Source organism: Drosophila virilis, chromosome 4, assembly GCF_030788295.1.
Source record: "Drosophila virilis strain 15010-1051.87 chromosome 4, Dvir_AGI_RSII-ME, whole genome shotgun sequence".
Taxonomy (NCBI): domain Eukaryota; kingdom Metazoa; phylum Arthropoda; class Insecta; order Diptera; family Drosophilidae; genus Drosophila; species Drosophila virilis.
Genome location: NC_091546.1, coordinates 18,990,667 through 19,004,935, shown reverse-complemented (window position 1 = coordinate 19,004,935; position 14,269 = coordinate 18,990,667). Strand labels below are relative to the sequence as shown.

The window sequence follows — 14,269 nt, the reverse complement described above, 5'->3', positions numbered from 1 at the left end:
TAAATTGCTATATTGTTTTCTGGAAAAAATTAGTTGCCACTTGCAACTGAAATTTCTTACTCTAATTATCCGTTTATAGTAATTAGAATTAAGGTAATGCGCTTTAGTATAAATAAATCAATATGGAAAATAATTCCCAAAAATCCTATTAAAGAGCATTTCACAAAATTATGCCCCAATTATAAATTTTGATTGTTTGAAGTGTTGGAATTTCATATAAGCTCATAATTATTTAAAGTATGAAGTGAAATTAGTAACACATTTTTTTATATTTTATTATTACGCATCTTTATCTGAGTATCTCTAAATGTTTAGATAACTATATAAATAATATCTGTAATATATAGATATAGATAGATATATAGATATATATATATAAAGCTGTAACTGAAGTCGTCTTTATATATGTTTAGTTCAGTATCTTGTATAGCCATCAGCAAATATATCTGGCATATTTATCTGTGCGCTTGTTTTGTCATTAGCTAAAATGTCGAAATTCTGCTCGACTAATGTTTTTCAGCTGCAAATTGTTTGCCCACGTGTATGAGCTAAAAAAACGGTTGTTTTTTCAATGGGTTTGATATTATTATGATAGCAAATGCTAAAAATTTGTGTGTGGGCAAAGAGGCGCACCAAATGCTAGAGCGAGCGCCATTAACTAATTTCTCGAGCTAGCAGAAGAAAAAAAAAACATTTCAAAGTGGTTTTACGAAAGTTGTGTGACAGCAACAAATGGCAAATTTGTGAAACTAAACTAAACCAAAGGGAATTGTCAAGTGCTTGGGATTTAATGCCAGAATTCTCAGAGATGCCTCAAGGATGCCACTGACAGCTACTCGAGCTGCAGTCTAAGCACCTGGCTTAACAAAATAGTTGGTCTGTGAGCCTTGGTGGCAATGACGAAAACTTCCATCGGGGGGAAATTGTTTGACGCCTTAATGAGTCAAGCGGGTCGGGTGGAGGGGTTGCTTTCATGTTGTATGCCTGGCAACTAAGGCTGTCTGGCAAATGAAAGCTGACATTCGCTAGACTTAAGCCAGCCAAATTGATTTCCCCTATTCTGATTTAATTAAAAAGCAGCTGCAAGCACAATTAAAACCCCAACCATGCAGCCGATATGCAGCTAAGAGGACTGCGATGTGTACATAAGTCAAGCGAATTTGCGGCTTAAGTAAAAGCGTGATGGGTGCGGATTATGGGGGGAGTGGCGTATTTTAAACGCTGCCCAACAAATGACAAGCACCATCAATGGCCACAATGCAAAAAACAAGCACAGTTTAAATCAAAAGCTTAAGACAGTTTTTGTGTGTGCACAGTGAAAACTGATAACTAATGGAATATAACTAATCCCCAGCATATTGAAGTATGTGTTATTTATTTATTTATGGCTCAACAATGTCTTTAAAAACAATATCAAATATTCCATAATTTTACTTTGACATTGTTTCGGTAGCAGTGTAAATAAGTTAATCATTAGTGTCAAAAGTGTTGGAGAACATAACTTAATTAATTTGACTTAACATTTATTGAACTTGAACTTGACTATTTAATGAAAAATGTATTTATTTATTTCAAAACAATTATAATACCTCTCTTAAGGGAACATTGTTAGTAAGTAACTTAATTAAAAGCTCTTCTTATTGTAGCCAAGTGCCTTGCAAGCAAATAAAGCGCATATGAAATATACCTATTTTGGACGTCACAAAGCTTGTTTCACTTTCCACTTGGCCAATATTTACTGTAATTGTGTTGACTCTTAATGCTCGAAAATCACGCGAAAACTCTAATCCAAATCGAGAACAAGTTGGGCAATTTTCTTGTGCCCGATAACAGAAAATAAAAAAAACTCGTTACAAATTGTAACAAAATGTTTTCCAGTTGATGTTGTTGTTGCACCCAGTTGCCTGCCATAGTCGTATCTCCCACTGCTCCCTACATATATATATATATATATATATTTTTTTTTGGCTACGTCATGTTTGCGTAAATTGTGCTGAAGTACGGACATTAAGTGGTAATTGAGTGTTCTCTCTGTGCATAAGGTGAAATATGTTGTCCCACAAAATACAAAAAAATAAAAAAAAAAAACACGATGAAGGAAAATGGAACCAGACATGTGTGAGCAAAGGGCAAAACTCGACTCGGAAAAATGCAGTTCAGACTGCACAGTGAGGGTGGCGGCTCTTCATGATGGCTTTGATTTATGTTGCCGGGTTTTTGGCTTGGTAGCCAAAATGTAATGCAATTCTTGGCAACCAAAAAGGGGTTTCAGATACACTCGGTGTGTGTGGCTATTTGTAGCTCGACTGCATTCATTTGTTAAAAAAAAGTTCTATCTGGGCACCTAAATAAAATCAGCTCTAAATCATGTTGGAATACAATTCTACAAAGTGTTCGTCTAAAAGTAGAAAAAAGTTTCGTAAATAACTCTCTCGTTTGCCTATTGAATGTATGAATATCATGATTTAGCTAAACTGACTCATGAGACTAAAATTTAAAATTAACTAAAAAGGAGAAACATTAAAATTATTATTGACAAATTTGAACATTATTTGTTCGTTTGTTTCTAATTAAATCTTTGTAAACAAAATCATTAATAAACAAATGTAACAATTTAAAGTAGCTTTCAGCTTGGTGCAGAGCCTCATGAAATTTTATTGTTGTAAATGTTTTTCAGATTTGTTGCCACTTTTGAAAGTCGAGGTGGTTACGGCTGAGGACTTGCATTATTTCAATCAGTGAGTCAATCAGGACAAACGCTTTTATTAATGTATTATATATAGCTTAACAAAAATTATAATTTGCTAATATTATGCGCTTTTGTAGGCGCTTTCAAATACCATTCAATGCGTATATTCTTGCCTTTTAGGCTTCTTAGCATAAGATATTTATGCTTTTGACATTCGATGTTGTTGTGCTGTCCTGTAAGCTGCTTAAAAGCTGCCGCAACGACACCCATCAGCCGGGCAAGGCTTACAGTAAGAGAAAAATAGATACGAGATAATAGATACACTTTTGACCTTGAACCCTGAAATTAAAAAGTATGCAGCAGCAGAAGTTGCAGTTTGCGTGTGGCAACAATGCGTTGCATGTGGCACGTGCAACTGCCATTGCTTTAGCTATTGGCTGGCCATTTATTCCGGGAACAACTTTCCAAGGCCAGCGAAAGCAGTAACAACCTGCCACCGACCAATTTGTGCATTCGAATCGCCAAACGCCAGCGCCGATTGTCAAACGTAGATCGTGTTGCATATTTATGGGCGCCAATGCAATTGATATGGCTCAAATATCATACGGCAATTGGCAAACGTCTTTATCGCCAATTCTCATTTAATTTTAAGGTCATGCGGATTTGTTTAGCAGGCTTGATGCAAACTTTTTTACTCTTTATTGTTCAAAACATCTTAATAATTCTAGGATAATCAATTTTTTTTTAAGCATTAATGTAGCGGGGTTTGTTAAACATTGGAATACTAAGAAAAGAAAATTGAGTCCGAGTTATAAAGCAACAAAAAATAGTTGATTCATTAAAGATTTAATAATTAAAAATTAACATACACTCCCTTCAATAAACTTCAAACGGAAATAAATTTATATGTATATAAATCTGTAGTTGATGTTCTTTTGTGTGAAATGTTTAAAGGCGAACTTTTTGGCTATTTGACCATTCTTTATCTAATTATCGTATGCATAAGTTAAAGAAATAACATTCTTTTTTCCAACTGAATGATTATTCCTGTTACAGTTAGCAACGCGAGACAGCATAGATGCGGCCCCAATACACAGAGGGCACAAACGAAAAAATGAAATCAAACCGGAAATAGCTTCAAGGGCCGTCTTCTTGGATCTAATGCCCGAGTTAGATAAGCCAATAACAAATGTAATGGAATATTTGACAACCCACGGACAGCTCTCAAAAAGGAAAAAAAAGCAACGGCTGCATTTAGCTTCCCAAAGAAGGCGGACAAATAAAAATAAACAGACAATCAAAACCAAGTCCAATGAAAATTTGAATCCTAATAATCCAAACGAAAATAATAGCGAAAATTTCGAGATAACCTTAGCCACACCAGGCGCTCTGGAACCAAGGGACTTTATAAATCACAGAATGAAAATGAATTCATATATGAGAGTCTGGGGCCGATACAATCCGCAGTATGTATTATTTAAAATATAGTTATTTCTTGTATCAAAAGAAAAACGAGAGAGAATAACTATATTCGGCACGTCGAGCATTGATTACGCTTTGAGATAAGTCATATGATAAGAAACAGAAAAACTTATTTTTTCCCTATTTCAACTCTATACTGTTATATAGAGACGTTTTGTTTTTAATGTTAAATATTAATTTATATAGAGACTCGGCTGTTAAAACCGATTTCTTCTATACACATTTCATGTCTTATATATTTAAGACATCAATTTTTGCCACTCTGAAGATAGAATACTCTTGTTTTCATGCAAAAGTTTTACTCCAAGAAGTTATTTTATTAGCATTAAGTCTATCATCTCTGAATGATGGTTCGCTTAGGCGATATATTATAATGTAATGCCTATCAGGATGAAATTAAACTATTTCTAAATTGCCACATCGTTTATCACTGCTCTAAGTGGTTTCTCGTATGTCAGAGTAATTCACAGATCTTAATTAAATTTACCATAGAAACAAAAATCTGGGAACCGTGTGCATTGGTAGGTCGACTATATACAATATACCTAAAGTTGAAAAGTACTTGGATGTCGAAAATATAAGAGAAACAGTTTGGCATACGTTTGGGTTTGCTAATTGGTGGAAAGCTAGTGTACTGTTTATGGACTTGCGAAGCGAGATATTTATAAGAGGAAGGTCCGAAGAGTGTCACACAATTAAACATAAACATTGGCGAACCTTCTTGGAATGTTCCCTAAGACGTAACCAGCGAATGGAATACATGATTCCAAAATATCCGTTGCACCAAATACCCTATCATCATCAGACAATTCTCAAACACAACACAAAATTCTAACAAAGTAACAAGATGCAGTGTTATACTTAGTTATTAACTGGAATACACAATGTTGATTGTAATATTATAAATAACTAGACAAAAATCACTCAATATAAATGTGTTTACTTTTATGTTAACTTTAATATATTTATAAATCTCACATTTATCTTTATTTATCTATATTTAGAAATATCTATATCTATATATAAATCGATATATCCAAAAAACTTTATATCTATATATATTTATCTATATATATTTATCTATATATATATCTATCTATATCTGTGTCTAAATATATCTCAATGCATACAATTTAAACTTTACACGGAACAGCTGGGCCAAATTTACTCAAACCCTGTAAAGTAGGCAACATTTTTTGGCCTGCACCTTGGGCTGCGGGTTTTCTGAAACGTATGACACGAGATTTATTGCATAGTTTAGTGCATATGGTGAGCGAATTCACAGCGTTTCCAGTTAGTTCGGGTTACCATGTGCATGAAAAGAGTCAAGAAAAACGAATGCATCTGAAATTTATTTCAATTGCGATTCGCTTGATAAATGCATGGGCAAACCGAAGATTTATGTTGAGGGTCAATTCTCTAGGTCAGAGGCAACCGACCCGACTCGGCGTGTGTGCCTCTGTCGACCCAAGGGCTACATTTTAATTATCGAGTGCTGAGGGCAATGTCACGACCCGCACATACACACACACACACACACACACACACACACACACACGCACACACACTCAACATGCTTTGCCCCTTTCCCAACCAACTGACAATTGCTGACATTTGCCTTGTCCTTTTGTTTACGCAAATAACGCCAAGTGGCAGATGTCTAGCGCCTTTGTTGTTGCTGCTCTAATTGTTATTGTTATTGTTAATGTTGTTTTTGTTGCTGTTGCTCTTATTGTTGTTGCTTTTGCTGTCTCAGTTTTGCGGTCTTTGAAAATTTTCACTTGGATTGCAATTTAATTGCCGTGGTTTCTTGGCAAGGCAAATGCTGTCAAGTCCTTCATATGCGTGGTTGTGGAATTTTCTACACATCTGTTATTTACAATTATAAAATTACATTTTCATTTACAGATTGTTGATTTCACCAAATATGATTGTGGTGTGGAAATAGTTCGTTTCTGTTGGAAATCTGTCTTTTTTTCTATCACTTTAAGGCCTTCTTAAAAGTTTGAATACAAAAATTGGAATTTTAAAAGCAATGATTTATATTGTTAATTAATATGTATATACTTGCTAATAGCGTTCTTTTTATATATTTATTTACTAACACTTATTCAAAAGACGGTTATACCTCCATGTCTTCTTTCAAACCATTCGAATAGGCTATTCATACTTGTAGATAATTGCATGTTTTTATATATATTTATACCTCTCTACCGGTTTGTCTTTTGATTGCTTCCTCTTTGTCCGTTTAATTTAAGGCTAGGTCCCAGCATTCTCATTTATCAAATTAATGCATAGCATGTGGGGAAACAGCAGCTTATAAATAAAATGAGCTCTAGTTTACAAATGAATATTTTTTCGGCATTTCATGCCCTAACGCTCGACTGTCAACACGAATTTAATTCTTAGCTCATTTGAAGCAAATCAAATATCTAATATATTTGACTGCGCAAGCTTAATTAAAGATTACCCTCGAATTACAAGTTAAATGGGAATCTTTAATTTAAGATTTTCTTAGGCATGCTCAAGTGCTTTCGTGCTATTCTGGGCGCTGGCCAACTGGCCCATTGTCTGGCATATTAATAGGCGCGCTGGCCATTGTTTGAAAATATGCAGCTCATTAATTAGGCGCACAAGCAATGGTCCTGGCAACCTTGAGATTTTTCTTAAAGGCCATTAATCATGATCAAGTTAAGGATTTTGGTCAACGTTCTAATTGATATTACAATATAATTATGATAAAAATTATGGTCAGACGAGGCTAGAAATAAAACTTTTTCAGCTTTAGTCGGGAAAATTAATCAAATAAATGCATGAACATAGAAAGCAACTGGAGGAAAAAACAAGTGTAAAAATAATAAGCAACTGTTGGGCAATTCATTACGCTGCAAGACGTCTGGAACTTAGCCGGGAACTAAACGAAGTTTGACGAGACGAAATCCATAAAACCCATAACGAAGACGTTGCCACACAAAGAGTGTGGCATGGAATGGCTGAGGGTGAGAAGTGTTGTTGTCCTTGTACTTGGTTCTTGGCGCTAATCAAATTGCAAATGTCGCACATTAATGCTAAACAATTTGCGCAAAAGACAATAAAGTCACGCATACGCCCTGTGCGCACCGCTGTGGAAATGAATATGTTACACACAAGCACACAAAGATATGTCTGTTGACACAATGATAAGAACAAATGTGATTGACAAGGATATAATTTAGAAGTTTTTGGCAAAATGACGACGCATTTACCCCAATAATGCCGCGCGCACGTAGCTTAAATATGTGTAAGCATTTAACATTATATCCATGTCAAGTTTTCACGCCACTTTTGAACTGTCAGCAGCGAAAAGCCGCTCTTCTTTTCAATCAATTAGTTTGAATTTAACACTTTTGACTGATAAGCTGACAGGCATATTGAATGTCAAAGATATAGAGTCATTAATATGTTTTTTTTTTTTTAAATGTAATGTAAGATCTAAAATGTATCTTTTTTTGATTCCGGCTTATGGCTAAATATATATATTGCCATGCATATCCCTTCGTTGGAATCCGTTACACGTAAGGTATTGACTAGACAAAAGTGGAGCGAATCTTAAACGAATCTTAATATGCATGTTTATCTTTTATTAAACATTAGTTAAACTCTATCTTTTCCGCTCATAAGCAAATCTTCTAAAGTTCGTATATACAATAATTTCATCTTACACACAACATACACATATAATTATGAAGTAAAGCTTTATATTATCGAACACACTCATATAAAGGGTATCATTATGCCTATCATAATTTTGTCATACACCTGTTTTTAGCAGATCAGCTGAAGCAGCTTGCTCTGAAAAACCTTAGCAACATGCGCTTGAGGCAGCATAATCATTTGTCCTGGCAGCACATCGTTTAGCTGTCGCCTTTAGCCAGGTGCCCAAACACACCCACAAATATACGCACACACACATTCACATATATGTTATGTATATGATAACCATAACTTTGTTTGCCTAGTGCCATCTTCTGGGAATTGCCGCTTAACTTTGGGTAATACCTCAACGGTCGCAAATTGATTTCGTTTCACCATGTTTATATGTATACATTTTTGTATCTTGCATAAATTTTCGTATTTTCTTATTTGTTGCTTTTGCACCTTAGCGTTAAATTTAATTTATGCACTCGAGACTTTTAGCCACAGCGGCAAATGTGATTTACCCGCTGCTTTTATGATGGTTACTTTGTTTTTGTTGTTTTCTTGCTTGTATTCTTTTTTTTTTGTGTTTGTTCCTTGTTTACTAACCTAAATTTATGAGCTTGTATGAGAGCCACAAAATTTATGGCCAAACATTTGACTCCTTTGGCGTATGGAATTGGGAGAAGATCCGCAGAACGCAATTTGCTTCTTTTTTATTAAAGGGTTTTTTTTGGAAAACCAATTTTAAAGTTTTATCAAACACATTTTAGTTTTTGGAGGCTCTTAATTGAAAGTAATCTGCATAATTTTAATTAATATATTTATGCAAATTATAATAGAAAACCCCAGAGGAATACCTTCATCTGATTGACCCTTTGAAGTGATGGCCAGGGGAATATTTTTGACAAATATAATAGTTTGAACAAATTAAATATTATTCTAGAGTTCATTCACCTTTTCAGGGTAAAATGCACAAGGACAGTTGACAAAAAAATATATATATAAGCTTATAAAATTGGCAGCCTCTTAAGCATATCATATGCCTTATTATATCCTTCATTACAGGGTATTTGGATTTAACGATCACATTTCGTTCTAAGTGTTCAATAAACTTAAGATGTGCTGTTCAAGTGGACGAGCTGGACAAAGTCAACAAATCGTTAAACTGATTATTTAATGACTGAGCCATAAATTCGATTGAATGAGTCATTGGCTATTTAAGTGAATGTGAATATTATATACATAAATAGCGACAAAGTAATACCCTTTTAGAACTTTCCCCTTTGCAGATCTGTGAGAAAAGTAAAGCTTGTAAATGCTTTGTTTGATGAAAATACCTTGGAAAATAGTATATTTTGCCATGAAACTACCATCTAATTTTCGATCGATTATTCCAATGACAGCTATGACATTGTAGTTCGAACCGGCCGGCTCCGATATCTGTACTCCCTGTAATAGAAAGAAGGACCTGTGCAAAGAAACAGGCTGGCGAACCGACGGATAAACGGAATGACTAAATCGACGCGGCTGTCGATGCTGATCCTGAATATATATTTCTTAGAGACTTCCTTTAATGCGAAAATAAATTGGATTTTTTATTCAATCATTCATTTTATTTATTAACTCCGTATTTCAATATTTGCCTAACACTTTTGCCAACAAATTTAAAAAACCAATACCAATATTTAAAGTTCCCATGGGCCACACAATAAATGCTCTGCCAAGCGACTGTGCAGCCAGCAATTACCCCAATTTCTTTTGCCAAGTTTGCTTGACTCTGACGATGACTCTGACTCTGTGTTAATGTATTTGCGGGAGTTTCCGTTTCCGTTTTGAAAACCGTTTCTTGCTATCTCTTCTGCTGCGAAAGTAACTTTTGGCATTAAGTGCAACTCACACTTGCCGCAAAATATTTGCATGCACATACACAGGCTTAGGCATAAAGCAGTGCACACTCAACTGGGAAAATAAAATGGTGAAAATTCTCCAGTTATGTTTATCTGTTTTTATATCTTTGTTGTATGAAAAACATATTTGTTTATGAAGATATCTTGACCAAGATCGGAGCACTATGTCATATAGCTGCCTTTGGTTCTTAAATTCGGACAAAGTACTATGAGCATTATGAAGGGAGTTTAGATCTTCAGCATGCCGAAGATAGTTCTTCTTTCTTGGTTTTTTTTTAGGTGTTAAAATTCTTTGCTTAGCAACGAATCAGCGTGAGTTTTGGTTAAAGATAGCTTAATTTAAATATTTACAATGTGTATATTTATGTTCATGTTAATTTTTCTTAATTAAAGGCGGCGTTTGGGCAGGTCTATAAGATATGTCTTTTTAATCCTCCTTCTTCTTTGCCTCCTTAAGCGTTAGAAATATTTTTTATTTAAAAATCAGATTTAGGTATCTGCTTAAATCTTATTATATTTTTACACTGTAATTGATTTTTTAACCTTATTAACTTGACTGCAGGACTTTCTGGCAGATAGTTTTGATTGTCACATGATATTTATTTTATTTAAACACCTGTTCAAATTCATGAACTCTTCTGCACTCTTTTATTAGCTTTAGCATTTTCATTTAAACTAGCTATTTAGACAATACTTTAGATAATAAATTGATGTGAAATCTAGTAGAAATGCATTCAATCACAATAAATATTCAATTATTTTTCCACTGAAATGCATTTGTTCGCCCTAACTTATGTCAAAAGTCTAAAAATTATTGATGCCATTCCGGCTTAGCACCAAAACCAACCCATTGGCAGGCAGGTGAGCCGTTTTATTCATTTGTTTTCCTGATCGGCCACACATCTAAATTCATTGAATTTCTATGTAAAATTCATTTTTTACGTTTTTAGACATTCTCTACCCAAAAAAACAATTTAATTGAATTCAAATTGAAAGCACTTGATTTGCTGTCAGCTCAGCTCTGAATGCTCTGTCAATTATTGGACTGCAACCCTTGAATTGTTTTGGTTTTGGTTGTATCCCTTCGTTTAGTCAAATGAATTGAATTGATTGGTTGCCTCGTTTATAAGAACAAAAGCTCATTATTTCAGATAAAACGTGAAAAGTGAAAATAGTTTTCATTGAAAAAGAAAATATTTGGGCTAAGCTTGTCTAAAAATGTTTCTAAATATGTTGTAATATGCAGAATATATTAATATTGGGATATTAGTGAAAGAATTTTGTAGACAGCTTTAAGTTTGTCTGTCAAATCATTCAATTTTAATTTAAATATATTATGTACCGTATATTTACCTAACTATACGATACTCCTAAAACGTATAATCTAATTGCAGTTAAGTTCTTCAAGTACATATCGTAAATTCCAAGTCGAATAGCATTTGAAGTTAATTTTAAAGTCAATAATAGTCTTGAAAACATTTATGGACCGTTTGTGTCTCTAGTGCCCATATCTTTGTAGACTTTATGTGCTCTTGGTTCAGTTACCGTCAAGAAAATGGCTAGCAAATGTCGTTTATTTTTGCCAAGACTCAAGAATTGCGTCACAATGTCGTCGACGTTGCCAGCCGGAAATTGTTTTGACATTTGTTGTGGTTGATAAAGCAGTTGATTTGCCATATCCGCCCCCTGACCACCCACTGACCACGCCCCTGACTATAACCGGCCATATTATTCCTGCAGGGTTGTAACTTTTGCTGTGAATTTGTTATTTCCGTTGACCTCTTTCCGTTGACCTCTTTGGCCAGCTGAGCTTGGCACATGCTGCTGTGCCACGCCCACTTGCCAACCACCTATTTTTTATTATTTAAGTTGCCAGCTTTTTTTGCATATTGCATGTTGCACAACGCACTTGCAGCAAACCTAATTGATGCTAGAGGACCCAACTGTCAGTCATGCAAATTAAGTTTTGCTAACAAAAAATAAAAGAATGCTTAATAAATGCATAGCGCAAATATCGCTTAGCCCTGATGCATTCCACAGAATTGTCTGACTCAGTGAGAAATAGAACCAGAATTGCAGACAAAATCTCGGGCAGAGTATGACGAAAAGTTAGAATTAAAGCCGAGTCAAAGGTTAAAGCCTATCGGACACGACCTGCAAAAGGATCAAAGCCCAAGTAGCTGCCATTGATCCAAGGCAAACATAGGCAACGCGATGGCTATGCCATAAATAATAAATATGAATTGCCAGTCCGGTTGCCAGTCCAATTGCATTACGTATACGCCGCGTTTAAGCCACGTTGTTAAATGCAACACGCAATGGCCAAGCAAATTAATTGATGTGTGAATTCTAAGCACACAATTGAGTAAACACGTGTTTATTTTGTAAAAGAAACCGCCAGTGAGTCAATAAAACATCAGCGAAAAAATAAAGAAACGTTAAGAGGGCTTGCAAAGTAAATGTCGAAGACAATTTGTGTAATTGATTAAGGATAATTGGTGGAAACCTCAAATGACAAATAGTACACGACATTATTTAGGAACTAAAATAGTTTCCGGAATAGTCAATATACTAATTTAAGCCACATCAAAAGAACACTGTGAACATCTAAGTCAGAGAAGATAATACATATGAAGGTCTAAAATAAGATGTAACATATAAAAATTGTATTAAACTTTGAGCTTCTGGCATTAAATTCTTAGCGAAAAGTATGAATGAATTTAAGCATAATAAACGAAACAAAAAATTGCAGTTGAATATATAACTGCATATGCCCTGCTGCTCTAGAGACGTCCACATACACAGTTCCAAAGACGGGCTCATTGATATGCGAGTAGCAGCAAGACATGGCATAAACTGAGGCACTCTGGCTAAGGACTTCGGCCATAGCACAAAAAAATGAATGTTTATTTGGGTCATTATACAAACAGCCAAGAAGAAGAGCAACTAAATATGATAAATCGATGGCCTTTGAACTGTGAATCGTTGGATTCGGTTGAATGGAACCAAATAAGCCCAGACCAAAAGTCACATCGTCCAAATGGGAACGGGTGCGAATAATTAGAATAGATTAAGGTACACAGGTGAGCCCACAGTAGCGGTTGTTAAAGGAAAACGGGCGAACGTGCTAGAGTAGATCGTATCACACCCACAATTACCATGCAAAATATATGCAAATCACAACGATACATTTGTATTGCCCTCCTTGGGGCCTATGCATAGGCACATAAACTTCTCCCATGCGCATAATTTACGACAGAAATATGCAACAGCCTCAAGTAAATTGGTATGAAAATGTTATTCTAGCCTAACACATTTATAAGCCAAAAAAAAAAAAGCTAAAAGTAGCTTAACAGGTAAAAGAGTTAAAAGAGACCAGGGAAGCAAAAAACTTTGAATACTAAACACATACGATGTACTAAAAATATATGATGTGTACTTTTTTTTAGATGCATAAATAATTCTAGATTATAAATGCATATAAAAACAACTTAGTTTCATCAAAAATATACATATATAAGCATGAGATAAAAAGGGGTAAGACTATCTACTTTTCAGGAATAAATGTATAAATTTGCTAAATTTATTTCTGCTGGATTAAAAGTAATCTTAATAAAAATAAAAAAACGTCTGCTTACTTAAAATATTTAAAATATCTAAAATTAGGAAATTATAAATATAAAATATTTTAATCTTAAATTTAAATAAATTATTTAATTTTTAAAATTTCGTATTCTTCTTGATGCTTATCATATCTACATTCAATTTAAATGAAAACAAAATATTTATTTGATTTCAATCGATCTTAAAGTTGTTCTTTTCACATAAAAAAACAAAAAAAAAAAAAAAAAAACAATTGACAACCAGCTTATACAAGCGTAAAGGAATACACTTTATGGAAAATGCCAGCAAATCGTAACGCCAACAGGAAATTGTACCTGCGATACAAGCTTTGCTGCACTTGTGGAATTTTTAATATTACACTCACTCGATTGCAAAAGCCACTCGCCGAGTGTGGCAAAGCCAAAGCGAAGCAATGCTTAACCTGAGTTTAGGGCACTTGTTGGGCACTGTTCTGTCCTTTGGCATCTAATGACGCCCTCTTCCACAATACACACCGCACTCAGAGCTGTTGCACCGCTGTCGTTGTTGCCTGTGGAGTGTTCTTTGGGTTGTGGGGCAGTAAGATAAATTTACTGAAAAATATTTTTGTAAGCTGACAAAAAAGAAGCAAAGCAGCCCAATAAAAGGGCCAGCTTTGTGAGGCTGAGCACTCCCAAGTCTATGGCAGCCACACAAGTCAATATGTGCCAGTGCAGCCATAACAACGCATTTCCGCTTCCGTTCGCTCGGCCGGGTTTTCAGTGGCAATAAAAGACATTTGCTTTTGCTCTGCAGCGGCCCAGCTTGACTATTTTGTGGCTGAATATCGCTTCGCTGTGCCCAAAAGTATGCTATAATATGACATTCCTTGTCGGAGTTGCAGCACCCTCACATTAAAGTATATTATTTA

The 14,269-nt window shown here is 34.8% G+C and overlaps 1 protein-coding gene and 1 non-coding gene across 4 annotated transcripts in view; one reads left to right on the top strand and one right to left on the bottom strand.

The window, feature by feature from the left end:
• The window catches only part of TrissinR (Trissin receptor), a 77,707-nt gene that overhangs the window by 23,450 nt on the left and 39,988 nt on the right, over nt 1-14,269 (bottom strand). The window lies entirely within an intron of this gene.
• Nucleotides 3,545-5,094, top strand: LOC26531149 (uncharacterized). Its single transcript, XR_011416755.1, has 3 exons — nt 3,545-3,684; nt 3,746-4,155; nt 4,664-5,094. It is a non-coding gene; the product is annotated as an uncharacterized protein (transcript).